The sequence below is a fragment of the Thunnus thynnus genome, chromosome 21 (assembly GCF_963924715.1).
Source record: "Thunnus thynnus chromosome 21, fThuThy2.1, whole genome shotgun sequence".
NCBI classification, from domain to species: domain Eukaryota; kingdom Metazoa; phylum Chordata; class Actinopteri; order Scombriformes; family Scombridae; genus Thunnus; species Thunnus thynnus.
In genome coordinates this window covers 27131138-27145305 of record NC_089537.1, presented here as the reverse complement: position 1 = coordinate 27145305, position 14168 = coordinate 27131138, and the positions used below count along the sequence as shown (strand labels likewise).

Genomic DNA, 14168 nt, shown 5'->3' with positions numbered 1-14168 from the left:
GGCCCTATCATACTCATTTCCAGCTCTTTATTGTTGATCTCGGGCTCCACTGAAGCATCCTTAAATGATTCACCATTCAAAAAACTCCTTATTTATCTTTTACTGGCCCTTCATGTATCCCTTCATTTCACACTCCTTCTGACACGGTCTGTCTTGGCTCCCTCCTGCCCCTTGCCCCCCTCCCGATGAGCCCACTCGTTTCTGATTAGTCACCTTCCGGAAGCCTTCCAAGGAGCAGCACCCGGTGCTGCTGAGCACCACCCTTTCCCCTTGCTGTTGTGGAAGTGCAGTAAACAAACAGTAAACATAACAAGTAACATAATTTCTCGTACTTTGTTGGAAATGTCAACTTCTCAAATCCAACTGTGCATGTTAGAGCCCGAATCCGATCCGGAAAATGAGAGTGGACAGCGCGAACATCTGCAGCAACAGAGATTACTGCAGGACGTCTCTGATTGATAAATATTATGCTCATTACCTGCTTCCTGTGTTACATAACAGTGGATTTCATCTTTTTATCACAAGCTGCATATACTAATTTTCCAATATATTCCCATTACTAGGTGCATATGTGGGAAATGCACTAAAATGCTGACTGAACTGGAAAATGTCTGCTGTAACGAAGTACCAAAGGTAACGTAGCTAATAAAATGTTATCCTGCTGTCGCCAAAGGACTATATAGTATGTCCCTGCACCGCCGTTTATTATAATGCTGAGGTACATTAAATGGCTACTCAAGTAGACTGTTTTGTGAGAATGTGTACATACATTTACCAAGAAGACTGTAGTTTGACAGGCTTTTGGTTTGGAATATCTTCACTTGAGCATGACTGCCCTTTGTATTATAAAAATCGTAGTTGATTGCTTTTTATTTGAAAAATGTTCATTGTACAGACGAGCATGCATCATCTTTCCCACAGTCTTTGTGGATGTTACCAATCCATGTTAGAAACGTTTTTCATTTATTCATTTATTATTCATTCAGCCAGGCCTACAACCAAACTGCTTAAATGCATACACCCTACAAAACATCCACAATATCTACAGAGCAGACTATGGACATCTCAGGAGGAAAAGAGAGGAAGAGTAAGTTTTTCATCTCATTATAAAAGTTGTTATAACATGCAATCAATTTTCTTCCTCCACATGTACAAACACATGATCCCAAATTTCAACACAATAAATCACTTAACACAAGAAAAATAAAGTGGTTTATTTACAAGACATAAAGTGCACACTGTGTTCATCATACTATATAAAAAAAAAATACAAACAAATGTGGTCAATATCAGTATCCTGTTCCCTGGGACTCATAGGTCATAATTTCCAGCATTTATAAATGTCCTTCACTGGAATCAGCAAATCTATATAACACAGCTAACAAGCCATACAGTCACCATTTCCTGTGATGAGGATGTCTTCCTCTCTGTCTTTCAGATGTTACAGGTATCTTGCATACCGCAGTTTTGTTAGCTGGTGTTGGGGATACCTTGAGACAGGTCAGGGTTGTCATCCCGTCGTGTGTGCCGTATACGCCAGGAGTTTCCTGATCCTGATGGCCACTGTGTTGGGTTCCAGCCACCCCTCGACTGAAACGTGAGACATGTCTGGCGATGATGTCCCCCTTTGAAGGTCTCTCAAACTGTGTACAGAGGTCCTCTGGGATGGGGATTTGTTTGAGTTCCCCAGTGTATCTGGTGGGGTCTTCCAAAACTTCCTCAAAGAGAAACTATATCGGGTTACTCACATATTCTGCAAAATATGATGTTTACACTGTGAATAGAACGTTTTACTGTTATTTATGACTATTGACGCTAAATTTTGAATATAAGAGAAGTTTAAATTATGTTAAATGATAAGTGTGCAATTCCTCCTTTTTGTATATAAAATAGAATGACTGTGCCAAGAGTTGTTTGCCAAATGTTACAGTGATTGTTTTATATTTGTATATTTAATTATTTATAATAAAAGTTCTGTTTTTTACTTACTGAATGTTGGCTTCGTCTCAACAGGCTTTGCTGTGCATTCTCCCTTCTTGGACTTTGGGAACATAATCTTGTAGACAGCTTTGCCCTCAGAAGTGGCTGCTTGTCCTCGCTCTGCATTCTCGTTGAAATGCATGTCAGCCAGGTACAGCCTTGGGAAAAAAAAGGAAAAGCCTGAGTCTGTATATCAAAACAAACTATTTTTAAAAGTACATTTCTTAAAGGCTGAGTCGCAATATCATGTTGCATATGTCAGCTAGCAGATGCCATACAATATTTTAATGCTATTTATCCAAACAATTATTACCTGCACAGCATTCCAATGTAAGGGAAAACCACATTTTCCAGCACGAAACGTAAAATGACACTGTGGAGGGCCTCCAGTGATGAAGTTTGGTGGTCATGACTCCATGTTTTTCCACATCACGGAGAACTTGTTTGTTCAATAGGAGTTTCTCCACTTTGTATAGGGCCACTGAACCTGGAATGACAGACAGATAAAATTGAAATGGTGTAAGTGCATACTGAATTTGTTTTTTAACAGATACATTTATTTTATAGATATTCCATATTAATATTATTTTTACAATCATGTCTTCATAGAAGCAGTTATTATTAGATGAAAAATACTTCATACGAACCTGATTGAAACCACTTGCTGGGGTCCATTTAGACTCTGTCAGGATGAGCACACTTGGGGAAGAGCGGATCTTCATGTGTGTGGACATTCTGAATGTGGTTTATAAGGGACTTTCATTTTGCAACCTTCTCTGGTCCAGACTTAGAAGATGTGGCTGTACAATAAATGTGGTTTTTGATGCTAGGCAACCACTTGCACAACACCACACACTCCTTGTTCTTGGCCAGTTTTACCAACTTTTTGGACAAACCTGACAAAATATAAATTTTGTGAAATATATTTAAAAAATATGCACAACTTTGAATATGCTTAGATCATAAAGTGATAAAATCATACAAAAAATTATAGTAATTACCCTTCTCAAAGTGCCAAACGTCGTAGTATTGGATGACCTTATGCTCCCTCAGAAATTTCTGAACCTGTGTATGGCAGTCAGTCACAATGTAATCCATTCGATGGATTGCCTCCGGAAGATCTAGGTCTCTTTTGAGTCCTTCTTTTTCCATGTGTGCACTGCCACCAACCTTGTTGCTCTAGTGATTTACTAAATCATATATAAATCAAAAATATTTAAATGTCCACAAATCTTACTGACTTTCTGTCCATGTCAATGGAAGTTTACCTGTACAAGCTGAATGTCAATGTTGTTGCTCTCAAGGTGCGTGAGGGTGTAGCTGCTGAAGTGTCCTTTAATATATGAGAAAATTATAAAGAACTCTATACTACACTTTTTAGACATACATTCTACTTTCTCATAATCACCAATTATCAAGCATAATACTGAAAATGAGATGAAGTGATTCAATTATGTCCTCACCTGGTGAGTCTGCCCTCATATCTCCACCCAATGCGATTTTTCCCTTCTGTGTCAGATGCCGAAACAGTATCTGCTGATCCTTCTTCCATTTATGGTTTATTGCTGGTTCCAGAAGATTCCTGGCATGCCTCCTGAAAATGTTATATTTGAACACCTGGACATTCATGGCTTTGAGTACGAAAAACATAGCAGATCAAATGTTATAAATATTTTAGTATTAAACAAATTTCATACTTTTATGTACATGCAACAGTCTCTCCAATATCTTTTCCACCTGAGTGAAGGATCCACTGGTAAAATAAACAGCTGCAGACATTTGGAGGTTTCCTCCCTCTCCCCCATTGTTTTCTGTTAGCAAGTTAACACAGTTACCTGGATTGCTTGTATTTTGCAATCAGCCAAGTAACATGGGGGATGGTGACACTTATCCTCAGTGGTTAGGAAAATAATGATACGTTTTTGAGCGGACATGGTTGAAATAATGGCATATTACATATCTGACTGCTCGGTGCACGTCTGTATTGTTATGTGCAAATTACGGTTAGCTAGATAGAAAACTTTAGCTACCTTTATATGCCCACTATCCACACTGACACCTATTCATAAGCCATGTGGTCTGAATATCAACATACAACAAACATTTCAGTGACACAATGTTACTCACAGCTTGTGCTTCTGACTCCTCATCTAAAAGTCTTCTTCCTCCCTCTCCCTCATTGTTTTCTGTTAGCAAGTTATTACAGTTACCTGGATTGCTTGTAATTTGCAATCAGCCAGGTAACATGTGGGGGATGGTGACATTTATCCTTGATGGTAAGGAAAATAACGCTCCATTTTTGAGCGAACATGGCTGAAATAATGGTATATTACATATCTGACTGCTTGGTGCACGTCTGTATTGTTATGTGCAAATCACCGTTAGCTAGATAGAAAACTTTAGCTACGTGTATATGCCCACTGTCTGCATTGACACCGCATTCATAAGCCATTTGGTCGGAATATTGAAACAAGACAAACACAGGCAAGACATATTGATATAATGTTACTAACAGCTTGCGCTTCTGACTCTTCAACAAGGGCTTTTATAGATGGAACAGCCCAGTCTTTCAGCAGCAGCCTAGCCGAAAATCCAGCTTCACACTTGGCTTGGTTGAGAAAACAGTCCTCTGTCAACTGGTGTGAACAAACATACACAGAGGTATTTGTCTGTTGTCCCGAAAACTGTATCCACTGCTGTCTGGTGCTTTCTTCTTTAGCAAGGGCATACAAATATAGCTTTCCTACGCAACCAAAAATCACTGGGAGACATACTGAACAATGTCAAAAACCTGGAGAGTAGTCTTGAGCAGCAAGGCACAGCAGAGCGGTCTAACTTCCGCGAGAGACCGGGCGGGCGGGGGTGTCGCTGTTTATGGAGCGGGTGACCATATGGAGATATCCGTCACGATCTGACGTCAGTTCAAGCTGAGAGTAGAAAAAACTGTTGGGAACCTAGCATTCAGAGCAGTCTGAAACTGGTGCTTTTTGCTCACAGGGAATGCTGCTACATAGGTTTACCTCATTATTCAACACTTTGGCCTCGTTTAACACGAATATCCAACATTGTAACACTATTTATATGTTAGAAAATAAGGAAAAACATAATATGGTTCCTTTAACCTTTTCATATACTTTTTGATAGACAGGGGACAACAAAATGTTTTCCTTATCCCTAAGAAAATCAGTGAGTGGTACTACAACAGTTAAAACGTTTCTGCAAATACTCCTATGAGAGTTAATTGCAACACATTCCATCAACTTGACAGGTCTATTGTTTAGAATGAACTCGAATAACCTCTGACCCAATTTAGATGCTTGACGCCATCACAAAGTCCCACCCCCCACATGAACCCAGCAACCCCTGACACCATCAACCCTCCTTCTAAATGAACTGGGGTAACCCCATCCTCATCCAATGAGATCATTCTGTTTCCTGCATTCCTGTTGAAAGGATAGGCCAAGTTAGGAAGTAAGATCCAAGATAGGAAGTTAATTCATGAGGTATAATTCCATACCTACATTGAATTAATGTCAATAAATGGTGAGTGTATGGCAGTGGCAAAATGAAAACAGCTGTCTGCTGGGAAAGATGGGTTGTGAGTACACCCCCGTCCCACGGCTAGGTCATTGTTATGGTAATGCAATATGCTGGTTGTCTGAGTGAGTCGAAGATGGTCAGAAACAGGGTTCCTAATAAAGTTTAATGAATTTAAGATAAAGCAAAAGTACACACCACACACACACACACACATAGTTTTATGAATTTATGATTTAGGATGAAGCATAAGTACATACCACACACACACACACACACACACACTCACACAGAGGATTATGTGATTTATGAGGTCAATGTGTTTTTTCAGTGGTTTACAGGGACCCACGTTTCCCACCACCCAATCAACGTAAAAGTCATGTCAAAAATGTTTGTTTGATCTGAAGAAACAAATCTCACTTCAAAAACATAATTTCACTTTCAGAACATACATATATTAAATATATATGTAAATATAAGTAATATATAAATACATACCTGTTCAAGTATACACTCATTAGCCTACTCTCTCAACCACACACTCACTACGCACTGAGCTATTCCTTAAAGTAGCTACACTACTTCTTAACATTTTAGGTTAGAAAACTTAAAAATACATTTTGTTTTTTTTTTAAATTCCCTGATGCTAAGGCCTGGCAGGGGGCTCAAATCAGGCCCAGCGGGCCACTGGCCTCGCAAAAGACTGGTGGAAATCCTTGTCCAATCCAGACAGCCTACAGGGAGGAGCTTCAGTGCCTGTCAGAGTGATGTACTGTTAACAACTTGGTCCTGTTGGTACTGGTAGGAGTGTGTATTAGTAATAATTCCTAATTATCATAGACAGTTCTGAATTAAGATATCAAGAGATATTAATATTAATTAATAATTCGGGCACCAACTGTTAAAGAACCGGGGACACAACTGTCAATTCTGTGAGGAGCATGGTTGGTTATTAGTAATAATTAATAATTATCAGAGATAATTATTAATTATGAATTCATTATTACAGGGCACCACTCGGAAACCACTAACCAAACAAGGTAGTCTCATAAAAGAGTTCACCTAGAATATTGATATCTGAGGGATATCAATATTCACAGGTGAAAACAGAAGGTATGAATTCAAGCTCTGACTCCCTCAATCAGCCACTTTTCACAATATATTAAACACAATAATGACAAAAGACTTCTCTTTAAAGATATAACAGTGTTTATTAAACTTTCAGAATTAAAAAAGTCAATAAATGCTCTGATCACTAAATAACTTCTAAAATCTAGTTCTACCTAAGCAAACACAGACAACAGCCATATACAGTGTTGAACACATGCAGGTGGATGCTTGTGTGTTTGTGTGTGTGTGTGTGTGTGTGTGTATGTCTCAAGATGGCGACGTGATCTGACGTGATGAAATTGAGGGTTTGGATGCGGACATGACTATGGGAGGAAATCACGTCACGCGAGAACCAAATGGTGGAAGTGCTGGCAGAGTCTTGGTTATACAACAGCAAGATGGCGCCACCTGGTGGTCGGCGTCTTGCACTCACCCAGTTCCGTGTGAAAGTGAACAAGGTGTGTGTGTTAAGTCAGTCTTTCGGGGCTGTTCTCGCACTGTCGGCGGGTTTCACGGCAGCTGATCCTCAGCAGTGTGGCGGAGAAAACAACAGAGTCGACTCAGTTGAAGAATAGCGGGGCAGAGAAGTTATCCATGTCTTCCTGAAGAAATCCCTTTCTTCCTCCTGCAGGCAGTGAGAGTGCTTGTTGCAGCAGTGGTCTCTCTCGGCTCTGGTAATTGTGTTCAATTGAACACATTGCGAAGTCTCGTCTCGTCGAGGGTGAGGAGAAAGTCTTCTAGTCGGTGGGGGAAAAGCATGTGCATAGGGTTACCTCCTTCAGGAAACTGGCTCACGGAGGCAGCGAACCTTCCCCCATCTCAGTCACAATGGAATGCGTGTTTTTCTGGGTGCCCCCAGTTTTTAAAGAGGCGGTGACGTCAGGGCTGTGTCACCGGGACTTCCTCTGTGCTAGGGCATCTCTGCCAATGAGAGACTACAGTTGAGACTGTTTCTGGTTTAGCACCAACGTGTGAACTGAACAGTGCATGTTGGAATATGGAGTCCGTTTGGACTCCCATTGTCTCTTTAGCACCCTTTCCTGTTATCAGGCTTTGTGACTTGCATGGAGGCCTGCCTTTGTCTCATGCACTGGATTATAAGGCCCAACAGTCCCCAACACCAAAAAGACAACTCCTTGTGGACTACAGGCAGACTAAAGGCTTTTGTGTCTCCAGCTTTAAATTCCTGTTTTTCCACATCTCTGAGGACCTTTCCTGAACCCGACGTTCACTCTGGTCAAGAAGGCACAACAACACCACTATTTCCTAAGGTGCCTGAAGACAGTCCACCTGTCACCACAGATCATGGTAAACTTGTAGCACTCTACCATCGAAAGCATATTGTCCAGTTGCATCCAAGTGTGGTATAGCAGCTGCTCACTAACCATAGGGGTCTGGACCTCTATCATAAGCAATGTCTGTGAGCTGTGAGGACCCCTCACGCCCCAGTCTTAGACTGTCTGCTGCCATCATCTAGGAGGCTATACAGGAGCCTCTGCTCCCATACTAGTAGGCTAAGGAACAGCTTTTTCCCTTCAGCTATCACCCTGCTGAACTCAGAATTGAACATGTTGATATCTTATTCTGTATTACACTCATATTATAAATTTGATACAGCAGCCTTCACCTAGAGCTCCTGGTATAGCTTCCTTCCACTTCGATGGGCATTGGCCTTTCAGAAGAGGGTGTCTGAGTTCTGATGGTAGATAATCCAACTGGCTTCTATATCTTATGGAACGGTCATTATTTTTAAGCACAGCACTTATTCTTTCATGAGGCAGAACACTGAAAATTTCCCTGTACCTGATTGTGATGTTTGGTGGTGTATCCTTAATCCAGTACAACAGAATACATTTATGAGCAATAAGAAGTTTGTCTAGAAGTTGAGGGAGTGTGAGAGTAAGCTTAGAATAAATAGCCCTGGGTTTTTTCTGTTGCTCCAGTATCTACCAATAAATCTACACTCCCAAAAATAGTGAAATTGAGTTCCAAGATCTGTTTTACATTCATTGCAAATGGGAGAGATGAGCGGGGATATTCTGTGAACATTTACAGGAACCATGTAAAGCCTATGCAAGATTTTATATTTTATCTCCACGTCTGTTATGTCCGTTAAAGTGCATTTTAAATGAATCACTTCTATGCTAATTTTCTATCGATATTTTGTTACATAATACTGTCTAATATCTTCATTTAGATGTAAGTGGTGTTCAGATTTTACATGCCAATTCTTTCAAAAGTGCATTTTGCACTGTTTGGTAACATAGCCTTATATGTCATCTTGCCTCATCGTAGGCTATCAATTGTAAATGGTAAATGGACTGTACTTGTATAGCGCCTTTCTAGTCTTCTGACCACTCAAAGCTCTTTTACACTACGAATCACATTCACCCATTCACACACATTCATACGCTGAATGGGTACGGGGGCTACCATGCAAGGTCCCAACCTGCCCATCAGAGGAAACTAACCATTCACACACATTCATACACTGATGGCACAGCCATCAGGAGCAATTTGGGGTTAAGTGTCTTGCCCAAGGACACATCAGCATGTGGACTAGAGGAGCTGGGAATCGAACCGCCGATCTTCCGATTAGTGGACAACCCGCTCTACCTCCTGAGCCACAGCCGCCCCAATTGTGTTTTAATGTCTTTATTAAGGGAAGAAGATGTAATGATAACAGTAGTTAGCTAGACAATACTTGGACAGATCAGTTCCACATTTCATTATAACCCAGGTGCAAATTGACTCAAAACATGTGGGCTTGCGTTGAACAAAGTCACATGGATCACTAAGAAGGCACAAATAATTTAGATTGTATTAGGAAAATGTGGACAACCGTTAAAATATTTAGACAGCAAGTAAAATAAAACTAACACTGCTGTATCATGAAAGTACATAATATTAACAGCAGCGCCAACTGTGGGTTTCATGTCTCTAAACACACGTTCATCACATGTTTCAGATGTTTTTATAACCTTGGTGCCTGAAATTAAAACACATTAAATCTGACATTTGTTAAATTCTGAACTTTTCTTGTACCCAGCCTTCAAGAATTACTGCTATTATCAAAGCAAGACTTGATTAAAAAAAAGTTTCTTTTAATACCTCAAGACAATAAAACTGAAATGACAAAAAAACAAAGCACTCGAGACTTTCTTGAGAAATCAAAATCAAATCAAACTAGTCATATCACACATGCAAACTATTTCAGTTAAGAAAATTTCTGCTGTCAGTCAGCCTGGTGAAGGCAGTTTGTCCAGCTGCTGTCCTCTCAGCTCCCCAGGAGTTGCTGCTGACAGATGGCTGCATCTGTGAATAGAGACACTGAATGGAGAGCTGAGAGGACAGCAGCCAGACAAACTGCCTTCACCAGGCTGACTGACAGCAGAATGAGCTGTCGCAAATTCGTGTTTCTGTCACAAATTTGTATTGCTGCTGGTGTAAATAGTTTTGATGTGAATTCCCAGGCAAGTATTGACAACTGACAACAAAATAAAGTCATTTAGCATCTACACCCTTTGACTTGGGCTGTTATGGCAATTACAATAAAGCTGACAGTTAATATGTCCTCGCCAGCTCCTGCATTGAAAGCTACCAAGGCCCTCACTACAACAACACTGAGCATGGAGTTAGCACCAAAACCAACAAAGAAATATTTTTCTCAGGACATTATGCAGGACCAGCAGGGAGAAATATAAGCCTTACACATTCATCTTGCAGTTTAACTTCATCCATTAAACCTTTTTCCTCTTTGCCTTGGTAGTTATATACCCAAACATGTGTCCAGCAGCACAAAGCTAATATTGGCCAGCTAAACAGACTAGAACTGCTTGGTTAATTTTACTCACAACAATTCGGGAGTAAAAATTCTCCAGGAGGCTTCACTTCACTGCTTTTTAAATAACATTCCTGACATGGTGATAACGTCCAACGGCCCAAAGCATGTTTACCAGACAAACAGTTAAAGTTAGCTTCTCAGTTTCCCATAACTAGAAACAAATTGAAATAACTACTAATAACATCCTTCTTACAACAGTCATAACTTACGTGGTCAGTCACACACATCAAAACACAAAAGATGAATACAAATGGGCCAGGTGAATGACACATGTAGATGCATGATCCAGAGCATGTGGCCGGTGTTATACTTTTCAATCTTCATTCATTCCATGATCCAGAAAAGCAGCTCCAAGGTCAAAATTCACACTGCTGCAAGTGCAGCAAATCTTCTTGACACACTCATATGATGTACTAGGCACACAGCTAATGTTTACTGCCAATTTGTGTATAATATGGTGGGCAAATGTGTATAATTAGGCACAATTGTGTATATCTTGCAATACCAATTCCCAACTACTGGGGGCACTGTTTGAGGTTCACACATAGACATTCTGGTTTGTAAGGTCCATATTTGTAAGGGTCATAAAAAGCATGGGGAGGGTTATAACAGTCAAATAGCAATATTAATTAATAATACCAGTGAGGCAGTAATCATATATGTATTAATAATGCTTTAAATGATTATTATTCAATAATTATAACAATTTAAATCCCCCAAATTATGAGACCATCAAAAATGGTCTCATAACCCAACTGGTCTTGTAATGCTGGTATGTAAATCTGAAAACTGGTTGTCTTCGGGTCTGATGACAGACTGTTCCTCCATTACATTCACAGGCCTTCATTGTGGCCTTGTAGCCATTCTGCTATGATACTAGTGGGCCTCATACGCCATGTGCATGAGACAAAGGCAGGCCTGCATGCAGTCACAAAGCCTGATAAGAAAGAAATGCACCAAGTCAAACAAAAGGACTCCAAATAGACTTCAACTCCCATCATGCTCTGCTCAACTCATTTCTAGGTGTGAAATCCGGCAGAGTCAGACTCTCGGCTCCCATTTGATGAGACCTGCCAGAAATGCCTGGGGATTCCCACTTCCCGGCTGTGACGTCACCAAGGGTATAAACACCACACTCGCCTCTTGAAAAACACTTCTCAGCTGCTCTCCAGCTAACATAAGGAAGTATGACTGTTACTAGGCACACTAGAAGACCGCTGTGCAATCCAGCACTCTTCTGCCTTTCCTGCAGAGGAGGGCGAAGGATAACTCGTCTTTAACTGAGTGGACTCTGCTGTTTCTCAGCAACTTCACCAAGGATCAGCTGCCAAACAGAGTGTGAGGACAGCCCCATCAGCATCTGAGCCTGAGGAACTGAGCTGGACCCGAAAGATGTACTAAAACACACCCTACTCACTTCCTTTAGAGACACAAGTAAGAGGCTTAACTCCGGGCAGAGTTAGGATATCCAAGTGTTTGTTGTGATGTTAACGGACAGTGAGTCTTTGCTGCTGATAATACTGAAGGTATTATTACTATTTCCTGCTTTGGTTGTGTTTATCACACTAAACTGGTTTGTGTTTGGATTGTTTTGTGTTAGCTCGACATCATGAGTGAGACCATGGGTTGCACTTTATTTGTTGAAATCAGACCACAGCCAGTGAATAACAGCATTCACACGCCACATTTCTGTCACAGCCTCTGTTCAAATCTCACAGTCACATCTGCCATCTTGATCCCCCCCCCCCCCCCCCCCCCCCACACACACACACACACACACACACACACACAACACACATACACACACACACACAAACACATTGTTGCTTTTGTTTGATAATTTGTAGTTGTATGATAGATGTTTATTAATTGTAGCATTATTGATTTACGATCGGTATTACTAAAGTTAATAACTGTGTTTCACATTTAAAGAGAAGTTTCCTGTGATTGTTTGGATATATACTGTGATAACAGCTTGGTGACCGGGTTAGTGCTCGAATTCAAACCTTCACTGGTCACCTTTATAAATGTTAATGTCTCTCAGATATTGATATTTTTAAAGTGAACACCCCTTTTTGAGACTGCTTTCACTGTTTGGTTATTGATCCCTGACCTCAGGGTGGTGCCCCGTTATTATTAATTCACAGTAATAATGTTTAATAATTGTTGATTTTTAATAATTGATTATTATCTCCAATAATTATTAATTATTGCCAATAACTAAACCTGCTCCTATTGAGTCCCAAAAATACAGTGGGGGATGCTCAGGATGTTACAGGTGCCTGCCAGTCATTTGCTCAGCCCAGAAAAAGAGACACCACAGTCCACCATGCACCAGCTATAGTGTGAAGTGGGGCAGGACTTAGTGATGGATAGCAAAGCCCAGCTGAGCATATTGCTCCCTCAATAAAAGCTGCCCTGCAATCCACATGTAGCTAAGGATGTATTTTCTCTTTGTTGCTCCCTCCTCCCTCTTCACTCCACCATCATTTTTAAGAGTGAAAACTGGTTTAGGTGTCAGAAAGAATGATGCCCCTCGTCAGACTATGACTCACCTCTGAGTGGTGCCCACAGCTATATTCACACCAACTGTCTCTCTGTTGGTGTGCGCTGTTTTCCTGTCTGTTCTTGTTTTTACCAAGGGCCCAGAACAACAAGAAGACAGAACACACCATCAAACCTTCACATGGTGATTTCAGACCCCACATTATGTTTCAGCCTGTTTTTGTCTGTTAGTAGACAGACAGAGCCACAGCACTAACTGTGAAATAATAAATACATGATGAGTTGATGGTTATGAGTTAGGGATATTCATAATCATTTATGAACACAGAAACTGGGTCCTGTTCTTTAGATTGTGGATATGTGAGTAATAGTTTGATTTGATTGTTGATGATCTGACATTAGCCTGGATTTTTCACTTCTTAATGGCTGGTTTAAAATTTATCTGGGGTGGTTGTCATAGCAACAAATCTTTTAACTCATACCTGCAAAGGTGCAACACCCCATACACAAAGTAATTTTCAAGTATGAATGACATTTTTCCTTAGACAGGAATTTGAAAAAATGTTGATATAGTTATGCCTTTAGTTAAGAAAGTTATGGATAAATCAACAAGCTGTTTTGATTTAATTATCAAAATTTATTTTATGTAAGAAAAATTAAATATAGTACCAATACATGATAAAACAGGATTTAAACTATAAGCAAAAGAGATCAATTTATTATGTTTTGGACTGTTATCAAAGTAATGGGACCAGCAACCATATACTTGTAAATGTACTTGTGTATAGTATAAACTGTACATTTGATATTGAAACAAAACAGTGAAATCACTATCAGCTATATATGAGTCAGTTTCTTAAATTATAGGAAATTCATTTAAGGAAGATTGGTTCCTTAGCTTGAGACTACAACTACTTACTAACTACAACAGCTGCAGTAAAAAAGTAAGAATGCCACAAGAACATCCAGATTAGTACTCTGATCTGATCTTGTTTTCAGGTAAGCCTTTACAACATTACTCTGTTATCCAAAACTTGACATAATAGGTGTGGTGGAAGTATTTTTGCCATTTGATGAAAAAGGAAATTTGGGATATTGGTGTAAAAATATCGCTTTTCATAGAATTTGATATGAAAATATGCACTTTTTGTATGAACTGAATGTGAGGATACACAACTGTTCAGACTAAATT

The 14168-nt window shown here is 40.0% G+C and overlaps 1 long non-coding RNA gene across 1 annotated transcript; it reads right to left on the bottom strand.

Moving 5' to 3' along the window:
- Positions 1 to 530: 530 nt before the first annotated feature.
- On the bottom strand, positions 531 to 5114 carry LOC137173182 (uncharacterized). Its single transcript, XR_010925123.1, has 7 exons — positions 3444 to 5114; positions 3249 to 3313; positions 2982 to 3170; positions 2628 to 2876; positions 2294 to 2467; positions 1990 to 2138; positions 531 to 1714 (listed from the first exon to the last, which is right to left on the bottom strand). It is a non-coding gene; the product is annotated as an uncharacterized lncRNA (long non-coding RNA).
- Positions 5115 to 14168: the final 9054 nt, after the last annotated feature.